The sequence below is a fragment of the Stegodyphus dumicola genome, chromosome 5, assembly GCF_044657685.1.
Source record: "Stegodyphus dumicola isolate Sdum_Otavi_A_Nest chromosome 5, ASM4465768v1".
Lineage (NCBI taxonomy): Eukaryota > Metazoa > Arthropoda > Arachnida > Araneae > Eresidae > Stegodyphus > Stegodyphus dumicola.
Window position 1 is genome coordinate 130,033,849 of NC_140772.1, and position 24,149 is coordinate 130,057,997.

General features: G+C 36.0%; 1 protein-coding gene across 1 annotated transcript in view; it reads left to right on the plus strand.

Annotated features, from left to right (window-relative positions):
- LOC118199529 (phospholipid-transporting ATPase ABCA3-like) overlaps window positions 1-24,149 on the plus strand; it is a 384,844-nt gene that overhangs the window by 262,774 nt on the left and 97,921 nt on the right. The gene's annotated exons all lie outside the window — the stretch shown is intronic.

Sequence of the window (24,149 nt, forward strand, 5' to 3'; positions counted from 1 at the left end):
AAATCTCACAGTAGTTTTCTTTTAACTACTCAAATGTCCAATAGAACGTAATTCAAAACAGCTAAAGAACGCTAATCCGCGAATTCGCTACAATCAACAACAGTAGTTTTCTAAACAACAACAAACTAAGCAACTACTGCAAACTGAGATGTTTTCCTCCTTTTATAAGATTTTAAAATCACGCGCCAGAATTTTCCAGTACTTTCTCGAAATCAAAAAGAGATATTTATTTATTTAATGCACGCGCTCTTGTATTTTCAATTTTTTCGGCTTAGCTTTCTTTTAATATTCGTCACGCGCTGCACTGCGCGAGAAATAAAACCATTTAATTTATAATTGAACTAACATTAGCTTTTTAAATACCAAATTCGTAACACTGCCCCCTTCCCAAGGACTGCACGTCCCGGGCAGTACAATCCCTGGACAGGAAGCTAAACTTACAACTGTGGCATAAATGCATTAATAAGCATTACATTACAATAATAAACAACATGAACAATAAATGCAATACATAAAACAAATCAAATGCCATCAAATACAAATCAAATACTAAATGCGAATCAAATACTAAATACAAATCAAATCAAATACGCATTTAAAAACAAAATGGACCATGGTCTTATACTATTTACAATTATTTACATTACGTACTATGGCCATACTAATGAGCTAACCTGTCGTAAGAGTTCGAAGACTCACGGATCCGAACCATGACGTCATTTAGCCTGTTTAGGATTGTGTGCGAACCATCCCAAGGTGACTGTAAATCAGGACTCAGTCCTTTTCGTTGAATCGGCTTCCACAACCACACCTTGTCTCCTTTGTTGGATCTATGTCTAGTAGCTCTCGTGTCGTATCTGGTCTTTGCTTTCTCCGTCGCCAAGTTCACTCGCTTTCGTGCGAAACGGGGCAACACTTCAAAACGGGCCTGGACATCTTGGATGTGTTCCTCAGGCGATGAAGGCGCATCCGTACGGCGATCAAACAGGCGGTCACAAGGCAGACGAAGGTCTCGACCGAAGAGCATCTGGGCTGGAGAAGAGCTGGTAGTCTTGCGTTTCTTTTCGACCCTAGTATGATTTCGGCAGCTTCCCGAGCTGGATCTTTCGGACAAAGCGTCGGCATTTCCAGGTGAGGATCCCTTCTTAGGATGGATAGTCATGTCTTCAGATCCTGAAAGCAGTTTGTTGTTTTTCAAGTCTAAGGAAAAATTGTATTTCCTTAAAAAGTCCAATCCGAGTATGCATGGATCTGTAATATCCGCCACATAAGCCGTGTGATGGTAGGCGGCACTTCCAAACGTGATGTTTACGTTTAACTTCCCAGTTATGTCGATCTTGTCACCAGACGCAGTCTGAAGGGTAACACAGGATGGCGTCCAAATAAGTTTATCTTTAAACTGTTCAGCTAAATCTTTCCTAATGATGGTAACATTAGCTCCTGTGTCAATGATCATACTGCAAGGAACTCCATCGATATTCCCATTGATGGACAGTCCGTTATTGTTGCCACTCACTGTATAAATTTTAAGAGCTTTAAAACAAGGTTTTTCACTATCTGGCGACCTCCGTTCCTCGATATGGTCTCTAATTTGTTTACTGCGTTGTTGCTGGGAAATGGTCTTATTTTCCGTACCTCGGGGTGTTCTGCAGTTTCGTCGTATGTGACCTTCAGCACCGCAGTTCCAGCACTTAACGGTCGGTTTCTTCTCACCAATATTCCGTCTCAAGGCGTTCAGTTGTCTAGTTAAATCGTCAAGTCGAGCGGTGACTTGATCCCCTGGCTCCTGGACTTGAGCAGCTCTGACTGGGTGGCGGTCTCGACGAGTGGCTTGCTGGGCTGCCTCAAATTTCATGGCGTACACTAGAGCACTTTTTAAATCTTTTACATCCGCCATTCGTAGAGCTTTCTGTATTTCAGTATCTCGGATGCCGTCGATAAAGTATTGCAAGGACAGGATTTCCCTTGTTTCTGTCGGGCATTCCGAAAAGGCGAGATGGGACAGCCTTTCAACATCCGCGGCGAGCTCCTTGAAGTGTTTCGGTAGGCTTCTGTTGACGAGATTTTAATTGGAGCCTGCTGTAGTCTTTTAAACACTTCTCCCCAAAGCGCAACTCCAAGGCGCCGGATAGAGCTTCGAAATCTAGCCTTTGATTTTCGGGAAGCGTCTGCAGGATATCCGCTGCGTCTGCTCTCAGAGAAGCGGCGAGATGACAGGCCTTAGCTTGGGAATCCCATCCATTCGCATCAGCAACGATAGAAAATTGTGTCCTATACACCTGCCAGGAGGTCTTCTCATCATATGTAGATAGTTTCAGAACGGAACGAGCAGGCATCGATAAAAATTTGAAACCTTCCGGATTGCTACCTGCTGTCGCTACGAATTTCTTTAAATCATCAACTTCTTTAGTGACCGCAGAAACTCTATCATTAATTTGTTGTTCCACGGCAGAAACTCTCTCTTCTATTTCTTCTTTTACCGAAGAAACGTTTTCTTCAAAGTTTCCAACTTTATTCTCAACTGCGTCAATTCTGCCTTCCATAACCTCGAATTTGTTTTCTATTACGCTGGTAATTTCTCTTTTCATCTCTTCCTGTCCTGCTTCAATCTTTTCCTGATTACATTTCATCTCTGCTTTCATTTCTTCTTTAAACGAGGCAAACGCTGATATCAGCTGTCTTAATTGCTCTTCCATCGCTCTTGTGATTGGCATTCAAATCCCACCGCTGCCACCAAAAATTGTTGCGTGCGTACGGGTTCGTTATGAAATGAATGCACAAGTCCGATGAAAAATGAACAAAAATTTATTATTATCACAACAAAAAAAAATGCTTAAATTTTCTCAAATTATCATGCAGTATTACAAAATCTCACAGTAGTTTTCTTTTAACTACTCAAATGTCCAATAGAACGTAATTCAAAACAGCTAAAGAACGCTAATCCGCGAATTCGCTACAATCAAACAACAGTAGTTTTCTAAACAACAACAAACTAAGCAACTACTGCAAACTGAGATGTTTTCCTCCTTTTATAAGATTTTAAAATCACGCGCTAGAATTTTCCAGTACTTTCTCGAAATCAAAAAGAGATATTTATTTATTTAATGCACGCGCTCTTGTATTTTCAATTTTTCCGGCTTAGCTTTCTTTTAATATTCGTCACGCGCTGCACTGCGCGAGAAATAAAACCATTTAATTTATAATTGAACTAACATTAGCTTTTTAAATACCAAATTCGTAACAATAGTGTATTCTGATCAGTTCAACATTTCAAAAATAGTTTTGTCTGAACTTCTTTATAATATTTTACAACAAAGGTTATTTTACAATATTAATAAGACATACAAATAGATTTCTTACATTGTATAATATGTCAACTACAAAATTTCTTACTGTACTTCTTGTATGTGTTATTTACAATCAAAATTAAAATCTAAATGGTAGTGATGAAATTTTACACCTGCATACAAACTGTAATAATCTATATAGGAAGACACACATGTCGTTTAACTTTATTCAAACACCACTATGCTTTTTAATATTTTAATACTTTCTTGTTTATATCATTTTACATTAAAAATGTACTGAAATAAATACAGGAGCTTTTAAAATTAAAATTCTTCTGTTAAATATAATTTTTATACTGTTAAATACTGAAATTCCCTTTTAGATGTCAGACTATGATTAAAAGTTTTTAGATTGAAAGTTTGATATATTTATATACACAAAACAGGAGAAAAAAATTATTATCTTGCTTACATCAGCCAGGACTAGATACACAAAGCATAAGAGAAAAGAACAAGCATATATAACTTAAGAAAGATGAACACAAGGTGTTATAAATCTCATAACATATCTTTAAAGGTTTTGGCTCACAAGATAATATAAGAAGCTAGCCTTGTTTTGTAACTGAACAATGGAATAAAGCCAAAAACGGAGTTTAAAATAACTAAATCATCTAATTTTGCATAAAATGTAGTTAATTGTTCATTACTACGAAACAACTTTTACGCCAACGATCTCCAAACCTTTTAGATCGCGTAGCCTTTAATATGAAAATAATTATACTCCATTTAATAAGGTAATATGCATGCACTCAACACAGTTATGATGCCTCGTACTCATGGGATACACGATCATATAGCTTATTTCAAAACCCTATGGATGGCAGTCAGAAAAGAGTTTTTTTTTTTTTTTTTTTTTTTAATTTGAAACCTTTCAGATTTATTTTTAGATTTAGATATAGACCAAAAGGGTTTGTTAAGTTTTTTTATATTCTCGCTGAGCTCGCATTCTACCAGTCTGCTGTTACACTCAAACTAACTTTTTAGCCCAGAAGGGCTATTAATTTCGTTTTGGCATCTTGCGTCGATTCACTATAAACGGCGAATCACTTTTTAAATTGTTGCCACCAAATATTAGAGCTCTGTACTATATTTAAAGAAATTAAATAATGAAAAATCTGCATAAATGTGTGTATGTTTCTCACATTGTGATACAACGGCACATAAAGCCATCAAATTTTGAATAACGCACGTCTCCACCTGAATATGGACAACTGGAAGCCCAAAATTTGGAATTTGTTTTATTATCTATTTCATAGAGTTTTTGTTTAAGAAACTCAACGATTTTACAGCGAACAATGGCAAAACTGTGCGGGGGGGAAGAAAAAATTATCTCCAGCGCGCGAGACCGTGTATCGGAATTTCTAAAGATATGCTCTTTTAAATATTTTGTGATATTGCTGTTGAATTGAATTTTATTGTTTAAGTGCGATGAAATGATGTTTAATAAATAAGGGTAGCACACAAAACGTTAAAAAAAAGTCTCCTTTAGTCGTAATATAAAACCTGAAATCTTTTTTTTTTTTTTTTACTTTTATTTCATATATATTTTTTCGTTTTATATTAAGCGTTATTCGTTTTATATTAAGCATCATTTTCATCCTTCCTTTCATATACAATTCAACAGCAAAATTATAAAAATTTTAAACGCAGTATACGTTTAGAATTCCTGATGCAGCGTTAAGTATTGATATAAATTTTTCTGTTTATTTCAGTCTTTTCTCAGATCATTATATAAATGTAAGATGGCTTTACAAAACTTTTTTGGTATTTTTATTATTAACGTTTTGTGTGTTTAGTTTATTTATTAAATATCACGTTATCGGCGCTTACAGCACATAAAAGTCGATTTAACTGCAAAATCTCAGAATATTTAAAACAGCATATCTTTAGAATTTCCGATAGACAGTCTCGCTCGCTGGAGATAAAAATACTTTTTTTTTTCTGCGCAGTGTTGCCACTGCCTGCTTTCAAATCGCTGAGTCTGTTAATCAAAAATTCGCTAAAGTTTTACAAAATATGAAATAGATAATAAAACAAGTTCAAAATTTGGACTTCCAAGTGCAATTGTTCCCAAAGAGGTTGTTTTTAACGTTTTGTGTGTTGCTTTTATTTATTAAAATCATGTTCTTCGCATTTAAAATACATAAATTTCAATTCAACAGCAATATCACAAAATATTTAAAAACAGCGTACCTTTAGAATTTCCGATAGACAGAGTCGCGCGTTGGAGATATTTTTTTTTTCGTACAGCGTTGCTATTGCAATTTGAAATATTGAATAGATAATAAAACAAATGCAAAAATCAGGCGTCCAGGTTCCCATGTTCGGGTGGCGGACTACGTTGTTCAAAATTTGACGGCTCTAGATCCTGTTGTTTTTACACAATACGAGAAACATACATACATTTATGCAGATTCTTCATTATTTAATTTCTTTAAATATAATATAGGGCGATAATATTTGGTAGATACAATTTGAAAAGTGATTTTGAAAATGATTCAATGCAAAATGCCATTTCAAGACGAATAACCCATTCGGGACTAAAGTCCCTTTAAGGCTAATAAGTAAATAATAATTTAATTCATTAAAAGTACAATTCATTAAAATGTAAAGAGATAAATAAAAATTTAATAAATTATTAAATTAAAAGTAAATAATTAAACAATAAAGTAATGTATCGGACATCGTCTTAATTGGGGCATCGGCCGAAATTCACTTTCACCCAAAAAACAAGAAATATCTCAACTGGATTCCGCCTGAATTTAATCTCTGAATTATTAGTTTTAGCGTGTTTGTCGTAGTTTTTGGAACTGTCCTGTGTACTGTTTTGTCGTGTCTTTGGAACTGTCCTGTGTACTAGCGCCTATTGGCGAATAAATTGTGGTTTGATTCTTCATCAAGTGTTATTATTTTACTCTAAATCCAAGAACCCGTAGAACGCAACAATTCAGGTTATAACATTGAAGACAGCTTCACAGCTAAAGCACTAAAGTACAGCTACCGAGTTTGCCGATAACTCTCAAACTAATCTCTGTACTCAAGACACTACTTTCTCCCCGTACAAAATTCTAGAATGCTCTTGCTCAGTCTATGACATATCGCCAATTTTGTCATCTGGTAACCCTAAGCCACATTTTTGATCCGCTTTGCGGGGAAGCTATCCCACGGCGCAGCCGCTGGGCATTTCGCAAAATTGTCTCCTCCGAAGACTTCGCGTTCCGGGCAAGTATAATCCGTGGTCAGTAGACAAATTCAGTACAAACAGACGAAACAAGAAAAGGGTAACAAAAGAAATGTACAAGTTATATGCACAAAATATATAGGAAAATTAATCTATAAGAATTATGGGTATACCTAAGAATAATAAACATTATGTACTATCGCCATATTTTGGAGCTATTCTGTCCATAATGGAGAACTTTAGGTTGGAACTGGGGAACTTATTACGGATTCAAACCGCGACGTTGTTCAGTCTGTTGAGGACTGTATAGGGATCCTCTCAATGTCCCAAGTAGCACAGCAACGTCGTTCGTCGCGGATGTCGTTGCAAAAACGTTGCAATATGTCGTCTTTAAGACACCCAGATATCCGCGAACATCCACTGTTTTGCAACCGTTGCAAAGATGTCTTTATTATGTCTTTGTAGATAAGGTTTTTGTTGCAAAGACGTCGCTATTGCGTCTTTCGCAGGTGATATTTTGGTTGTGAAAACATCGTACCACGACGTCTGTAGAAACTGTATTGCACCAGATGGCGCTGTGTGCGCTTAAATTCTTCGGACTAGTTCAGAACCTTGATGAATGCGAAAGATGTAACAACATCGCGAAACATTAACCAAAGTTTATCTGTGCCTCTCTTTGTGGTAAATGTATTTAATTGTGTCGTCAATAAAATAGAGAAAATGATAAAAGTGGTGAATGCGTTTGACAGGTAAGTGAGATTTCTTTATATATTGAATTGAATTGAGTTTTAGCGACAAAGAATGTAAATGCGTATTGACAAATCTTTTTGGTGCCGATAATCCGGAAGAGACCTTTAGATAAAGTAAATTGCGAATTGAATACTGAAAAACGTATTTAGCGAATTGAATAATTTAAATTGTTATGATGGATATTGAAGCTTTAAAAAAGATTAGAGCACCTGTCAGACACGCGGCAACTGACACTATGAAACTGTTAGAAACTGAAATAAACAAACCGGAAAGATCAGTTGATTTAATTGATGAACTTTTAGCGAAACTTTTAGATAAAGAAGCTAATTTGAAGTATCTTAACGAGGAAATTCTAAAACTGTGCAAAACGGAAGAAATAGAAAAGGAAATTGAAAAACAGCAAGAATATAAAGATAATATTATTACTTGGAAAATTCGCGCGAATAGAATCCTGAAAATGAAAGAAACCGAAGTTGTTCGCGAAACTGAAAGAAGGAATGTTGTAGAAACCAGAAGTGAGCAGCAGAATACAGTAAAACTTCCTCGCTTGCAGATACCTAAATACGATGGCAATTTATTAAAGTTTAACGAATTTTATTCTCAGTTTGAGGTAGCTATCCATAAAAATGTGAATCTTAGTAATGTAGAGAAGTTTAGTTATTTAAAATCGTACTTAACAGACGAAGCTGAGGTAGCTCTACGTGGTTTAGCATTAAGCTCTGAAAACTATGAAATTGCTTTGAACATATTAAAAGAACGCTTTGATCGAAAAGATATTATCGATGCGCATATGGCAAGACTTTTAAACTTAAGTCCACTACGAAAATCATATGACATTGTAGCGTTGCGTAGACTTTACTCAGAATGCGAAACACATATTCGAGGATTAGAAAATAACGGAATTAATCCTGATAGTTACATTTGTCTATTGTATCCAGTGTTGTTAAAATCGATACCCAAAGATTTGTCCTTAGAATTTTCTCGTAAAACACATTCGGAAGATGAAAACAAAATATCTGATTTATTGGAATTTTTAAAGATTGAAATTCAGTGTCGTGAACGTAACGAGTACTTAAGTAGAGACTTTAATTTAAACACTTCAGATTCGCGATTGGAAACTAAATTTAATCCTTTACAAAAACCTAATGAAAAGTATGGGAGATTTAATAAAACCAAAATTGAATGTAAGGGGAAAAATAAATTAAATTCGAACATTCCTACTACTTCTGCATTTATTGTTGATGTGAAAAAATGTATATTTTGTACAAAACCGAAAATAGAGCACGATTCTACCTCTTGTCCCTTATCGGTAGAACAGAGAAAATTAATTCTTAGAAAATATGGTATATGTTATGCTTGCTTTTCGAAGGGGCACGTATATAAGCAGTGTCAAAAGAAATCTATTTGTGGAATTTGTAAACGTTTTATGCATCACGAATTAATTTGCGATCAACCCAATGTTTATTCTTCTTCCCCTCCTCTGGAGTCTCGTCAGACCGTCGACGCGAATAAATTAAATGTTGTGTCTGTGATGTAGTATGTGTAGCATGTGTAGCATGTAAATGTAGCATGTGTGAATGAATCCGATGATTGCGACATACTACTTGAAACTTGCTCGGCAGTATTAATAGGCAATAATAAAAGTAAAGAGATTAATATTTTGTTAGATAATGCGTCACAGAGATGTTTTTTGAGAAAAGAAGTAGCCGTAGAAATGAAACTACCGATAATTAGACAAGAAAGTCTAGCTGTTTACACTTTCGGCTCTAGAGTGCCAATACAAAAAACGTATGACGTAGTTCGGTTTTCACTTTGTAATTTATGTGATTCGGACAAGAAAATAACGATTGAAGCACTTTTGACTGACTGTATTTCTGAATCGCAGTTTAAAGTATCGCATAACAAATTAATGCAAATACTTTCGAGAAAGAACATTCAATTGTCAAACGTAAGTAAATCGTCAGGAAACGAATTGTCTCTGCTTATAGGAGCACAGTATTTTTGGGATATTCATACGGAAGAAAAATGGCTATTAAACAAATCTTTGTATTTGATTAATACTCTGTTTGGAAGGGTTGTTCAAGGTCGAATCCCTCCATCAGATTTAAATGCGAATCGGGATATTTCTATTATGAAAACTGAATGTTGCGCCGCATTAAATGAAAAACTAATGCAGTTTTGGCAGTTAGATTCAATGGGAATAAATGATACTCACAGTGGAGATTTTAAATTTAAAGAGGAATTTATTTCTCAATTCGAAAGTAATTTAAAATATGAAAATGGAATGTATACAACTAAATTATTCTGGGACAGTAAACCAGAAAACTTGTCTAACAATTTCGCGGTATCAAAACGAAGATTTCGTAACTTAAGTGTAAAAATGAAAGAAAATGACTGGGTTTATAATGAATATAAGAATATAGTTAAGGAGCAATTAAAACTGAATATCGTTGAAGAATGTCCTTTCGGCTTAGAAGAGAATTCTTTTTACCGTATTTACGCGAATCTAATGCGCATCGTTTTTGGCCAAATGTAGTATTCAAAATTGGGGTGCGCATTAGATTCGATGGCGCATTAGATTCGCATAAATACGGTATGTTATTGTCTGAAACTTACCGTATTTATGCGAATCTAATGCGCCATCGAATCTAATGCGCACCCCAATTTTGAATACTACATTTGGCCAAAAACGATGCGCATTAGATTCGCGTAAATACGGTATATGCCTCATTCAGCTGTAGTAAGATCGGATAGGGACACTACAAAAGTCAGATTGGTTTTCGATGCATCGTCAAAAGGTAATGGGTGCAAATCTCTTAATGAATGCTTAAATCCTGGGTCACCGTTGAATCCCAGAATTTTGGATGTAATCTTGCGATTTCGCGAACATGAATATGCATTCAGCTGTGATATTCAGGGAGTATTTTTGACCATAGGAATAGCGGAAGAGGATAGAGACTATTTACGTTTTTTCTGGTTTCCAGATGAAAGTGATTCAAAAACTTACAAAATTTTACGAATACTGAGTAAAACTTCTAAGGTAAGCGGCCTGCTTCGACTAACTGCTTCCTCTCTCTCGCTTGGCAAAAAGCCACAACTTAAATACTTGGCGTTCGCCAGACAAACTTTGCATTAGTTTAACTTTGCATTTAGTTTTACCTCGCATGAGGTAAAACTTCTTGAAATCTGCCACTTGCAGTAAGAATGAAAGATTAACTTAAATTTGCAAAGTAACATAAAATTTTACTTATCTTTGTGATATTCGGACATTCTTTTCTGAGCCCAGTCTTGGAAAGTAGTGCAGATTCTCGTTTGATTTATCCTCCTTCTTGTGCTGGCTCGTCCTTCAGTGCCTTCCTCTAGAAGCTTTCTTTTTTCTCCAGTTCGGTCACCCTTGAATACCTTCTTTTTCGCCTCTGCCTGTGGTCTTGGCCGTTTGATGGCAGCTGGTCTTGGCGGAACCGGGAAACTTCTTTCGCGTTCCTGCTTGGACCTCGTTGCTGGCCGTTCAAATTTTCCTTGTAACTTATCCTCCGCCGCTGGTGGCCCTTCCGCAGTTCGGCGACATTTGCTGCGGAGAGTCCTGTCGGATGAGTAGATCTTCCGTTTTAGAGCCGGGTTATAGTTGCCGTCATTTCTCCTGGCTCTCTTTGCATACGTCGTCCTTCTCCCTTCTTCATTCTGGGGGTGTTCGTGAGCTCTCTTTTCTGGACGGTGGAACGGCTTCTTTTTCTTGTTACCTTCAATTTTCCCGCGGGGAAACTTTCTTTTCACTTGCTCCTGCCTCTTAATGGCTTGCCCTTGTACTTGTCGTTGTTCCACCTCTGGAGCTTGTGCCTGCCGTGTCTGCCGTGCCGGATCCTGCAAAAGATCTTTGAAAATTTGCATTTTATTACGATCATAGTAGGGTTTGATTTGATCAGGTTTCACCATTTCTGGCTTTTAACACTACTACAGCGTGAGTTATTTTTTCTATGACATATGGTCCTTCAAATCGCGGAAAAAATTTGGCAGTTTTATCTTCTGGTGCTGAAGAAAGTGAATGCTTAATTTTTAATACTTCATCCCCTACTTTATAAGTTACTCCCCGTCGTTTCAAGTCGTACTACAGCTTTTGTTTTCTCTGTGCTACTTCCGTATTCTTTTTTGTTTCTTTAATTAGTTTTTCTATATCACCCATTTTAAATTCTGGGGCTCTTTGTTGCACATAAAATAATTTATCTAACGGCGTTATAATCTTTCTGCCTAAAAATAACTCAGCAGGAGTTTTGCCCGTCGTATCATGTTTTGCGGTCCTAAGGGCGAAAGCTAATTCATTGACATAGTTATCCCCAGCTTTTATGAAAATTTTTAACATAACTACGGATAATTTTCACTATATTTCTATTGACCCGTTCCGCTATATTTGATTGCGGCCGATACGGGACCATTTTTAAATGACGTATGCCCAGTTTTTGGCACATGTCTTCAAATACATCACTTACAAATTGAGGACCATTATCCGATATAACTTTTAGGGGCGCCCCGTATTTTAAAATATATTTATTTAAAATAGAATCAGTAACGAATTTCGCGGAGGCTCATTTTAAGGGAACAATTTCGGTCCACTTACTAAAATGATCAACCATAACAAGGAGATAGCGACTTTTATTTAACTGACTTTTTGGGAAAGGGCCCAATAAATCGATGCCAATTATTTCATTTGGAAATTCGGATTTAATACTATTTAGAAACCCGGCCGGGCGGAAATTAATATAATTAACTGCTTGACATGTTGGGAAAGACTGGACATACGCCCTTGTTAACTTTTGCAGTTCAGGAAAATAGACTGCCTCGCGTACGCGTTGGATGGATTTTCGAATACCAGCATGAGAAGCTAAAGGGGAGTCGTGTAACTCCTCAGTATATTTAATCTAAGACTAGCTGGGATAACAGGTCGAAATTCGTAGTTGGAATTCGTAGTTTTTGTATAAAATAATAGACCATCTATTAGTTCGTAATGGGCCGCCCTATTTCTTATCGCCACAATATCTTGGTGGTTAAAATTTTCAGGATCCTTTAAATACTCATAAATGCTTCCAAACTCAGGATCCTTATCCAGTTCGGTTATTACAGTTTCTCGGGAATTTACTGTACATGCTGTGAGCATTGCCACCTTTACAGTATTACCTTCTTCATCTATTTTAATTCTGGATAGGGCATCTGCTACGATATTTTCCTTTCCGGGGGTATGCTTGATTACCAGATTATATTCTTGTAGCTTGAGTGCCCATCTTACTAACCTTGGGGATAAGTTTTTCCCTGAGTACAATCTAGTTACCGCCGCATGATCAGAGTACACTGTTATTGGCGCCTTTCCAAAATAGACTCGGAACTTTTGCACTGCTAACAGAACTGCAAGTGCCTCTCTCTCGGTCGCGGAATAGTTTCTTTGTGTTTGATTTAAAGTTCGGCTAAAAAATGCCACGGGCTGCTGATTTTGCGAAAGTACCGCTCCTACCGCATAATCCGAAGCATTCGCTGAAATTTCTAAATTCTCATCCTTTTCAGGAAATTTCAACACAGGGGCTTGCGTTAATGCTTGTTTTAATTTTTCGAAAGCACTATTGGCTTCGGCCGTCCACGAGAATCTTTCCTTTTTCCTTTTTAATTTTAACAATGGCTCAGCCATAGCTGCAAAATCTTTTATAAAGGACCTATAATATGAACAAAGTCCTAGAAAAGAAAGCTTCTTTGCCGTGTTCGGAGTCGGATACTTTTGTACAGCGATTATTTTTGATTCGTCTGTCTCGATTCCTTTCTGAGATATTTTGTAACCTAAATATTTTAATTCAGGGGCTGCAAATTTGCACTTTTCGACATTAACTTTTAGACCGGCCTCATTTAATAAAGCAAACACCTGTCTTAAATCCTGTACATGTTGGTCGAGATTATCACTAGTAATAATGATATCGTCTAAATAGATAAATGTGGACTTTCCAAGAACAGGCCTTAACACAATGTCCATACATCGCTGAAATGTTGCCGGTGCCCCTGAAAGGCCAAACGGCATACGCAAAAATGCATAAGTGCCAGACTTGGTTATAAAAGCAGTCTTAGGCACGTCCTCAGGCCTAACCCCTATTTGAAAATAACCAGTCGTTAAGTCTAAAGTCGTCATATATTTGGTGGATGTTATGTTCCTTAGAATTTCTTCAATAATAGGTAACGGATATACCGGATATTTAGTTATGGAGTTTAATTTACGGTAGTCAATTGCGAATCTCTACCTTTTTGGATGTGTCAAAGGATAGTCATTATTTTTTTTACATAAAACCACCGGGCTAGCATAACTACTTGAGATGGGCGTTATGATCTTTTTACGTAGCATATCGGTGATATGCCATTCTATAATTTTTTCCTTATTCTTATCATACCGGTATGCTTTGTGGCGAACTGGCATTGAATCTCCGGTGTCAATACTATGGTTAGTAACCTGAGTAAATCCTGGAATATCACTAAATAACGAAGCAAATTCACTTACCACTTGTCGGATTCTTCGTTGCTCGTCATTAGGCAGGTGGTCAAGATTTAACATCGGCGGTTCAGCCTTTTCTCCACGAACTGGTTTCATAGTCAGCTTAAGGGACGCTTCATTAAAATCCAGCGTTGCTTGTGCCTCTGAAAGAAAATCTATTCCTAAAATAATATGTGCTTGCAGATTCTTTACTATGAAAAACATAACCTTTACTTGTTCGTCCTTGATACGGACATACAGCGGTAATTTACCTATACACTTACATTTTTCTCCTTGCGCCGCTAACACTGTCGTATTATCCGAATTATATATGCGGTATTTCCGAAAATACTTCCAAAAAAATCTTCTGCCACACAGGAACACTGCGCGCCTGTATCCAGGAGTGCGGTGGCTGGGATATTATTCACCAACACTTCAATCTTCGGAAGAGTCAAATTTTTCACCATTACTGTATTTAACTTGAAGGAAGAGGGGTTTTCGTGGCCTTCGGATTTCCGCACCCTCTCGTCAGCAGAAATCCGTTTTAGTTTAAATTATTTTTCATTTCCGTGCTTTCCTTCTTTTTCCACTGGCCTTGAGACTTTTTTCCTGGATTGCTATTGAACTGTCGACGTTCGCCGGCTGTTTTTCAATGCTCGGGTTTCCTTGCCCACTGATTCGGTTTGCTTCCGTAGCCGTGTGCTTGAGTTTGCTGTAGTCTTGGCGCACCAAATTGGTTTCGCTGTTGATATTGGCGTCTTCTTTCAATGTCCGCCGTTCTTCTACTTTCAAACTGGATTGCTAGCTCAAATAACTTTTCCAGTGTAGTCGGATTCCTTAATTCAATAAAGTTTTGGGGAAGTAACCTCGGCAAAATCACTTGAATTGTCTCAGGATCCGAATGGTTTCCATACAAGAGTTTAAAGACGTGAATTTTTCTTAAAATAAAGCTTGAGAGATTTTCAATTCGTTTCTGGTATATGCTGAAGAGTTCCGTTTCTAATCTTGCACGATCTCTTACGACAGGGAAGGCTTTTACTAAGGCAGTCTTAAAATTTTCGTAAGTATAGGTGGGACTTCCCGCTTGACCCAAGAGGCTTCTGCCTATACATTTGAACCAGTTAAGCGCTTGGCCCCTGAAAGCGCTGGTAGCTAATGTGACTTTCTGGAACTCGTGTACTGGATACAGCAAGAAGTGGTCATCCAATTTTTCCAAAAAACTGGTTACCGGTGAGTTTCCATTAAATGTTGCTTCTGGTTTCATCGAAGCGCGCATGGTCTGGACGATGTAACCAAATCCTTCCAGGGCGGCAGCTGGCATTTCTGGATTCTGAGCCGCTTCTGCAGGCAGCACAGGTTCTTCTTGAAACTCGGCCATGGTTATTCTTCTTCGTTGGGCGCCACTATCAGGTTCAATGTTCCGTCTTACTTTCTTCGGGAACATGCAAGGACCTGACTCGGAACAGAGAGCTTACTAAAGCTATGTTAAATAACTGTGGGAAGTAGACAGGATACACAAGAAGGCTATACAAAACCCTTTATTTTTCTCTATTTACAATAACTTCCGTACTTCGGAATACAAAGACCCACTACTTGTAGTCTAAACGTAAAAATATAAAAATAAAACTAAACTCTTAACTTTGAAATAATAAACGTGGAAGATTGGCCTTATATTAACAGGAAGCCGTATGTAGCACAGAGAACTGTGAACACTACAATACGTTTAAAATTATCAAGAGGATTAAACCTCTGGCCTGGAAGGCAACCAGCAACTGAGTAAAACTTCTAAGGTAAGCGGCCTGCTTCGACTAACTGCTTTTTCTCTCTCGCTTGGCAAAAAGCCACAACTTAAATACTTGGCGTTCGCCAGACAAACTTTGCATAAATACGTTAACGCTTATAATTCTGGCCGGAAGTAGAAAATAAGAAGTGATAGTAAAGATTTAAAATAAAATAAACGTTAGTAAAACTTAAGATCCTTACAGAGTAACTACAGATTGTTTAAAGATGAATGATTCGTTTATATAGTAAATAAGTGTAGTTTCTTTAATATGTGAATTGATTGAACTTTACATTGTAAAAGTTTCCTTTGTTAAAATTGTATTAATGCAAGTGTTTGAATGAACCCCTGGTCATTCGGGGTGCAGTCTGTAGAAACTGTATTGCACCAGATGGCGCTGTGTGGGTTTAAATTCTTCGGACTAGTTCAGAACCTTGATGAATGCGAAAGATGTAACAGCATCGCGAAACATTAACCAAAGTTTATCTGTGCCTCTCTTTGTGGTAAATGTATTTAATTGTGTCGTCAATAAAATATAGAGAAAATGATAAATGTGGTGAATGCGTCTGACAGGTAAGTGAGATTTCTTTATATATTGAATTGAATTGAGTTTTAGCGACAAAGAATGTAAATGCGTATTGACAAATCTTTTTGACTTAAAGACGCCTAAATGTTCGCAAAATTCCACTTCTTTGCAACAGTTGTGAAAATGTCGTTATTATGTCCCCGTGTTACATACTGATTTGTGCAGAAAAATAAGCTTAATAGTTTATATATATAATTTTAATTTTGTATTCCTTGTATTTACCTAAAGTTTAAATATTTTATAATTTCCTGAAAACCAGAACATAATATAATTTTCTCTTTAGAGTAAATATGCATAATTAATAATAGCCTTAATTATTTTCAGTACTTTAAACTATATTTTTTAAATAACTAAAATTGTAAGTTACGATTTTATCATTTTTTTTCCCCTTAAATGAGAGTAATTATGAAAGTGGTTATTTTAAATATATAACATTAATAGTAGGTTTTAAGTAACTAAAACTCAATTAGACATAAGTAAAGATATATATGTGGGTAAAAAAAAGAGTGTTTCTGATAACAGTATTATCACATTGATTTCTGTTAAATCTCAGAGACACTGAAAATGGCTCCTGTCATGATAAATTAGGAAGCGGCTCTTAAGGTAACATAATCAGTATTTTACCTGAACTCAAGTATAAATTTATTCGCGTTTCACAGTACAAAATATAACCATTAACTTCTATATCTCCGAGGTATGCAAATGAAAGACAGTATAATATAGTTAATAAATGTGATCAAAAATATTTCATATAAAAATATGCCTAAATCTAATAACTTTCCATATTCATATCTAAAATGAAATAATAACCTAACAAACAACATACATGACAGCAATATTTAAGAAAAAACATGAACTAGTAGTGTTTGAAAGTATAAATAGCAGTAGGAAGGTAACAGAACTAAAATTTCCAATTAATAAAAAAAATATTTGAATTTTTTAAATAGTAAGCAATTAAAAGTGCAATAATTATGGATTGCAGTATTTACTAGTAATGCTGATGTTTCTTAACACCATTTCTTTCGATCATATGTAAATGTATTTACCTATTTTTAGTTTCTACATTTTAGAATAGTGCTAGATTATAATAATCATTTCAGGCATTTTTTATAACCGATAACTTTCCTTTTGACACTGTACAGAATTAATTTAAATAATATAGTATACGATAGTAAGCTAAGTACGTTAAAGTAAGCTCTTCGTTAAATAGCACACGATGAAACTTTTTGTTTCTATTTATTATGAATTTCTTTGCTATTACAAGCACATAAAATGTAAGCGAAGAATGTACTTAAATTATGAATATACTATACTTAAATGACTTACTTAAAATACTTATTTAAGTATAACGAATATACTTAAATTTAATAAAGAACAAAACCTATTTCCAACATTCATTTATTAAGGTAATTTAATAGACATACGTAACGGCAATATTTTAAAAAAAACGCGAATTACACGCGAGTGTTTGGAAGAATAGATACCAAACGACAAGTAATAAAACTGCAATTTGCAATCAATACAAAAATATTTAGTGTGTTTCAATATTACACAATTAAGTATGGCATAATTATAAATTACAATATTTCATAGTAATGTTAATGTTTCCTTAACACTATTTTTTCGATCATATGCACAAAGTCTGAGCATTAACCTGTATCATTAACTCAATAATCGATTAATATGAATGATATACCATATAGCACTTAGGACGTTATAACCGAATCCGTGTATTCAAAAATTGCACCGCTGGAGCCACTGAAGATTGGAAAACGACAATATAATTTTAATCAGCGGAAAGTCATAAAACACCAAAACAGAACACTATTTAACTATATGAACGATATTAGCACGTTGCAAGCAGATATTCACAAACAAAATAAGCAGAAATTCGGTTTACCACGAAGATTTCTCCTCAATTCAAAGTAAACTGCCATCATTATATTTTCCTACGTCGTTCTCTTTCTGTATTGAAGCTCTCCAGTATTTAATTCCGACGGTGAATTACTAAAGCGTGAAGAAAATATTCCTGAAAATAAGATTATTGCGCAATTCAAATTATTGCGCAGTTTGTATTATTGTTCGAATTTGGCAGCTAGCCAAAGCGCGCAAACCTCGAGCTCAGATGTTCGTTTATCCAGTAAATGATATACATGGAATGTCGAACAGCATTTCAGTGCAACGTTTCAGAGATTTATTCGATTGCATTTTAGACCTTTCGACGGTTCTTCTGATAATTTTACAGAATCTTTTTTTAAATGTCCTAGAAGAATTATTTCAACTGAATACAGGGTTCGTACGGTCCTTAAGAGTCCTTAAAAGTCCTTAGATTTTTTGGAATCGATTTTTGGTCCTTAAAAGTCCTTAATTTTGGCCAAAATCAGCAGAAAGTCCTTAATTTTAATCATCTGAAGTTTCTGCCTGTTTACGCCGACTGTCATTTTATGACTTATGACTTACTTTTTTCTAGTCATTAACTACTAAAGAGTTTTCGCCAGTAGATCGCATTAAAGTGCACTAGGCAAAGATATTTTCAAATAAATGGCACTAGGGAAGTACCAACACCCGTGGGCGAAGAAAATTCAGCTGCGTGAGCAGGCATATCTTAACACTAGAAGCGCCAACGGCAGTCAAATTGACTGCTCAACGAGTTAATGTATATATTCAAATGTAAATGCTTTATAATGCTTTTAAGAATATTAATTACAGTTGTTGAAGAACTTTAAAGAATAACAGCGGATTTTAATAAAAAATAGAGGATATTTTATTGTAAATTTCAGCCTACCCTTAATAAAACACATTTTACAGCTTTTCGCAATTATTACAAAACACAACTTTTTCAATATTGGAAGTGTATTTTCCACACACATAATATGAACATTTTTTACACACATCACTTGTTTTGTTGTTACAAAGTCCAATCTGGCATTGATGTCTTTTCTTCGAGAGTCTATTGCTAGATTTGGAAATTTCCTGGGGCAATTTTGCGGTTTTCTTCTGTTTAAATAAAGCTCTCTTAATTCCTCTGCTAATTGAAATAGAAAGTCGTGCCTTGTAATATTTTTATCACTCAGTTTATGGTACATAATGTAGGCATTCGTCCCTGCTAAATCCAGCATATTATAGAAAACATGCACAGGCCATCTACGTGAAGCAGCGCGAACAGAATATTTACGTGTCATCTTGTCAACGATATCAACTCCACATTTGGTTTTGTTGTAAAACTCTACTAAATTCTGGAAGCTTTTTCTTATTTTGTGAGTCTATATTTACACTTTTTTTGAATGTAAGATACTTAGTAGTAGGACATTTTTATTCCTTTTTCCCTGATAGACAGTGAGCGTAGTTTCATCATTCTTTAGCAAAACTGTTTCAAATAGCCGGATTTTGATTTCCTTACTTCATGCGGAATTTCTTGTTGATGTCTTCTTACTGTGCCGACAAAACTTGTGTTTTTCATTTTAAGTCTTCTAGCTAATGATAGTGAGGAAAAATAATTGTCCGTTGTCAAATTTCGACCTGAATTCAGATAATGGCTTAGAAGACGCATTACTACATTTTCAGGAAGACTTTCAGTTTCACTTCTCGATGTATTTTTTCCAAGATATGGAAAAGCATTACACATATACTTCGAGTCTACATCGACTAACATCCAAAATTTGATACCGAATTTATTCGGCATATACTGTATAAACTTACACCTGGCTTTGAATGGAAATAACTGCTCATCCACAACTAGATTTTCTCCTGGTTTGTAGGAAATCGCACAGTTCTGTATAAATTTATTCCAAATATCAGAAAAAAGTGCAAACTTATCACTTTCTAAACGCTGAGTCCTAGTTGACTTCAAGTCAAATCTTTGATATTTCATACTGTCTCGAAAATGATTGCGAGACATTGTTTCTCGGAAAATAATGTAATTCCTTCTGTAAATAATCAGCGAATGAAAGGAATGTATATGTACGCCAGATGTTTTTCCAAGAAAAATATTTTCTGAGCGAGAATACCATATAAATCTACCCAGTATTACTAGCAGTCATTATGACTGTTCGTGGCGCTTTTAGGTATAACTAATAATATCTCCGTTAATTTTAATTTCATTCGATTTATATTTGGTACCAATAATTTTCGACATATTTTAGGAAAATACCAAAATTTGTGACTTCTTAAGATAAAGGGTTTTTAAGGAATCCGAGGTCAAATGACGAAAGCAGTCAAAATGACTGCTCTGGCGCTTCTAGTGTTAATACTTCCGAAAGTAGGCGTTCGTCATAAAAATTGTGCAGTGGTAAGCAATGGCATTAATTTGAAGCATGTAGGCAGGTTCAGTGAGTTGTATGGCAAATGCAGGTGGTGAGTGCAATATAAGCAATAGTGAGACATCATGAAAATGGCGCGAAGACAGTTTGAAGCTGTGAATGGCATAAGAGTTCAAAGTCCTTCAGAAGTATGCAGTAGTTAGATAGGCCTAAAAAGTTCAAAAGTTCGTAGAATCATACGATGAAGTAAAAATTCATACAAAATAATTTAAAAAATGAAATAGTAACATAAAAATTTTGAATAAAAAATTTTCTTGATTAACATAAGTATAAGATGCAACACAAATAATAGGATAGAGTCCAATTAGAGTTCAAGTAAATTTTAAAATTAAAATTTACAAGTTACCACCATAACGAATTGTGATGAATTGTCCTTGGGCGTTTGACAGTATATTCAATGGTTGGATCATAATCCAACATTTGTTTAATTGCGTTATACTGACTATGCTTCATCTTCTCGAAGAAGTTGTGAGCTGTCATGAGTATAAAGTTATGCACAGATGGAATATCCAGGTCGTTATGAATTATAGAGTTGAGTTGAGTTGAGAGCAGAATCTGGACACCCGTGCGGCTTACTAAGACTATTCGGGTCTAGTCCAGGTTCCGCAACTATCCGGGGCAACACCTCATGGGGACTATAAGGGCATACGTTGGTCCTGTATACATGCTTACATAGTTCATAATATATGCTTACATAGTTACATAGTTCATAGTACATGCTTATATACAAGTAGTTCATAATACATAGATCTTGCTTACATAATTCATACATATACATGCTTACATACGTAGTTCATACATATACATGCTTACATAGTACATAATATATTAAGCCTGCTACATAATACATACATAGTAGTTCATAATAATTTTCATTGGTCATAGTACCTACATGTTTCAGAATATATACAGTGGGCCGTAATACATACATGTTTCATAATATATACAATAAATAAAAATAATAATAATAAATAAATAAATAAATAAATAAAAAAGATAGAAGAGAGAGAGAAGAGAGATTGACAGGGAACTACTCCACACTGCACAAATCTGTTCCCAATTCCTCCAGTTTCTGCATTATTTTGCATATTTTCATGCGAAATGCTGGCTGTTTGATCAGATAACGCTTATGAGAAGTTGCCTGTTCCGAAAGCTGCACATGCCACTGTGCGGTTAGAGGGCATTGGGTCAAGTAATGGTCTGGTTTACCAATGCCTCCACAGACACAACTTTCGGTATTTGCAATTCCTCTCTCATAGTAATAGGAGGGGAAAGGCCCGTGGCCCGTCACAAATCTCGTTATTTGTGGGGATGACTCGAGACGATCGAGCGAAACTTTATGGAAATATTCATAGGTCTTCCTGCTTTATTCGGTAGAGTCCCATTCCCATTGCCACTGGTGCTGAGCTGCTGTCCTTGTCACTTTTTTAAGGTGAGACCACGGGAGTTTGGTAATTACGCATTGTGCATCTATATTGTGAGCTGCTTCTTTTGCTAGCCTGTCGGCTTCCTCATTACCTTGAATGCCGGCATGTGCCTTTATCCAAGATATGAGGATATTCATTGTTGACGAACGCTCCTTCAGCGTGTCCTGAATCTCCGCTATGATAGGAGAAGGATGTCTGGGATTTCGTAAGGCATATATGACCGAGAGGCTGTCTGTAAGAATATTAACAGTGGATCCTACTGGGGGCTTGTTAACTCGATAGCTTTACGAATCGCAATTGCTTCAGCCTGGAAAACTGAATTATTCTGTCCCATATGACCTTTCCATGTTATCAGCGTTTCCTTGTTCTTAGTTACTATAAGGCCACAGCCTACTTGTCCGTCAACTTTTGAACCATCCGTATAAACGTAATAATGATCCTTTATGTCAGAGTCATCTTTCCATGATGTGTGGGCCGAGACTCCTTTTCCGTAGTTAGACGAATGGATGACATTTACTGGCCTTATTTTTTCATGGAGGCTGTGCTGAGAGGTGGTGTGTGCTACAACCCCTTTTCCATGGTGTGAAGGATGGGTTGCATTTATGAGACGTTTTGTTTCATACTTCTCTGGGTCATAGCATAGCGGTCCAAAAGTAGTGCAGAGATGTAATTGGAGAACCTCACGTACCAAGGTGCATTCACAATGTTACGTAGAATTTTATTCTGAAGTATATCCAATTTTTTGCTCTCAGTTTTATTGGCGATTGCCCAGGCCGGCATTGCATATAGCACGATCGGTCGAATTAGAGATATGTAAAGCATTTGCTTTATTTTTGGACTGAGCTTCGATTTTTTGCCGATAATAGGATAAATTGCCATGTAGGCTGCATTTGCTTTGTTTAAGATATAAGAAATATGATCTTTGAAGTTGAGAGACTTATCTATGTAAACACCTAAATATTTATAGGAATTAGCTACAGGGATTAGAGTTCTATCTAAGTAGATATCAGTATTAACTCTTAATCTTGTTTTGTATCTCCGATAGAGCACAATACAACATTTAGAGGCGTTGAGCTTAATTTTCCAAGTCTTGCACCAGTGATTGATCATATTGAGATGCATTTGTAAATTACTTAGAGCGAGCTGGGAACTTCTGGATTCAGTCAGTACTACAGTGTCGTCAGCGTATTTGAGTATTTTCGTGTTGAATGGGTGCGGGAAATCATTGATATAAACATTATAGAGCCGAGGGGAAAGAACGGATCCTTGCGGGACCCCGCTATGAATTCCTTTTTCTGAGAGATAAGCGATCGTCACCGCAGCGAACTTGAAAAGTCCTGTTTTTCAGATGGGAACTAATGAGTTTTACGAAACTGTTTGGAAGCATAAAATTATTCAATTTATGCAGGAGGCCTGCATGCCACACTCTATCAAAGGCCTTTTTGAAGTCGAGATAGCATGCAGCCACCCCGTTTTTCTTAGTAAAGGCTTTCGAAACAAATTCCACCAAATTGAGAATTTGATGAGTCGTGCAGTGTCCACTGCGGAAGCCGAATTGCAGATCATCTATTAAATTGAGTCTTTCGAGATGGTTAGTGAGCCTTGAGCAGAGGATTTTCTCAAATACTTTTCCTAATGAAGGTAAAAGACTGATAGGTCTGTAGGAAGTGACGAGTTTAGGATCTTTCTTTGGTTTTAAGATATTGACTATTATTGAGTGTTTCCATTGCTGAGGGAAATAATTATTTCGGATGCAGGCATTAAAAATATTGACTATGTTAGTAATACAACGTCTAGGAAGAGCTTTAAGTGCTTCATTGCTAATTTGATCATAGCCTTTGGCTTTCCTTGGCTTGAGTTTGTGAATAATTTCTCTTACTTCTCTTGGTGAAGTAAAGGGAATGAAATTTGTTATAGGATAATTGTTAATACTGTCAATGGTAAAATTAACTTCTTCTTGGGAGTTATTCTCAGGCGGGTGAGGTTGAAATATTTTCTCTAATTCATTAGCCATTATATTAGCAATCTCGTCCTCAGATTGATAGGAGATTCCCATGTGATGAATTGCATGAGTTTGATTTGGTCTGCTATTTCTTAGAGATTTAGCAATTTTCCATACTGCTTGATCTTGAGGATCCAGGTTTGATAGGAGAAAGTTCCATTTTTTGTTTCTGAATTCCATAATTTCTTGCTTGATTTTCCTGTTTTAAAAGTTGATGTGCCTTTTGGCACGAGGGTCTCCAGACCGCTGCCATTCCTTATG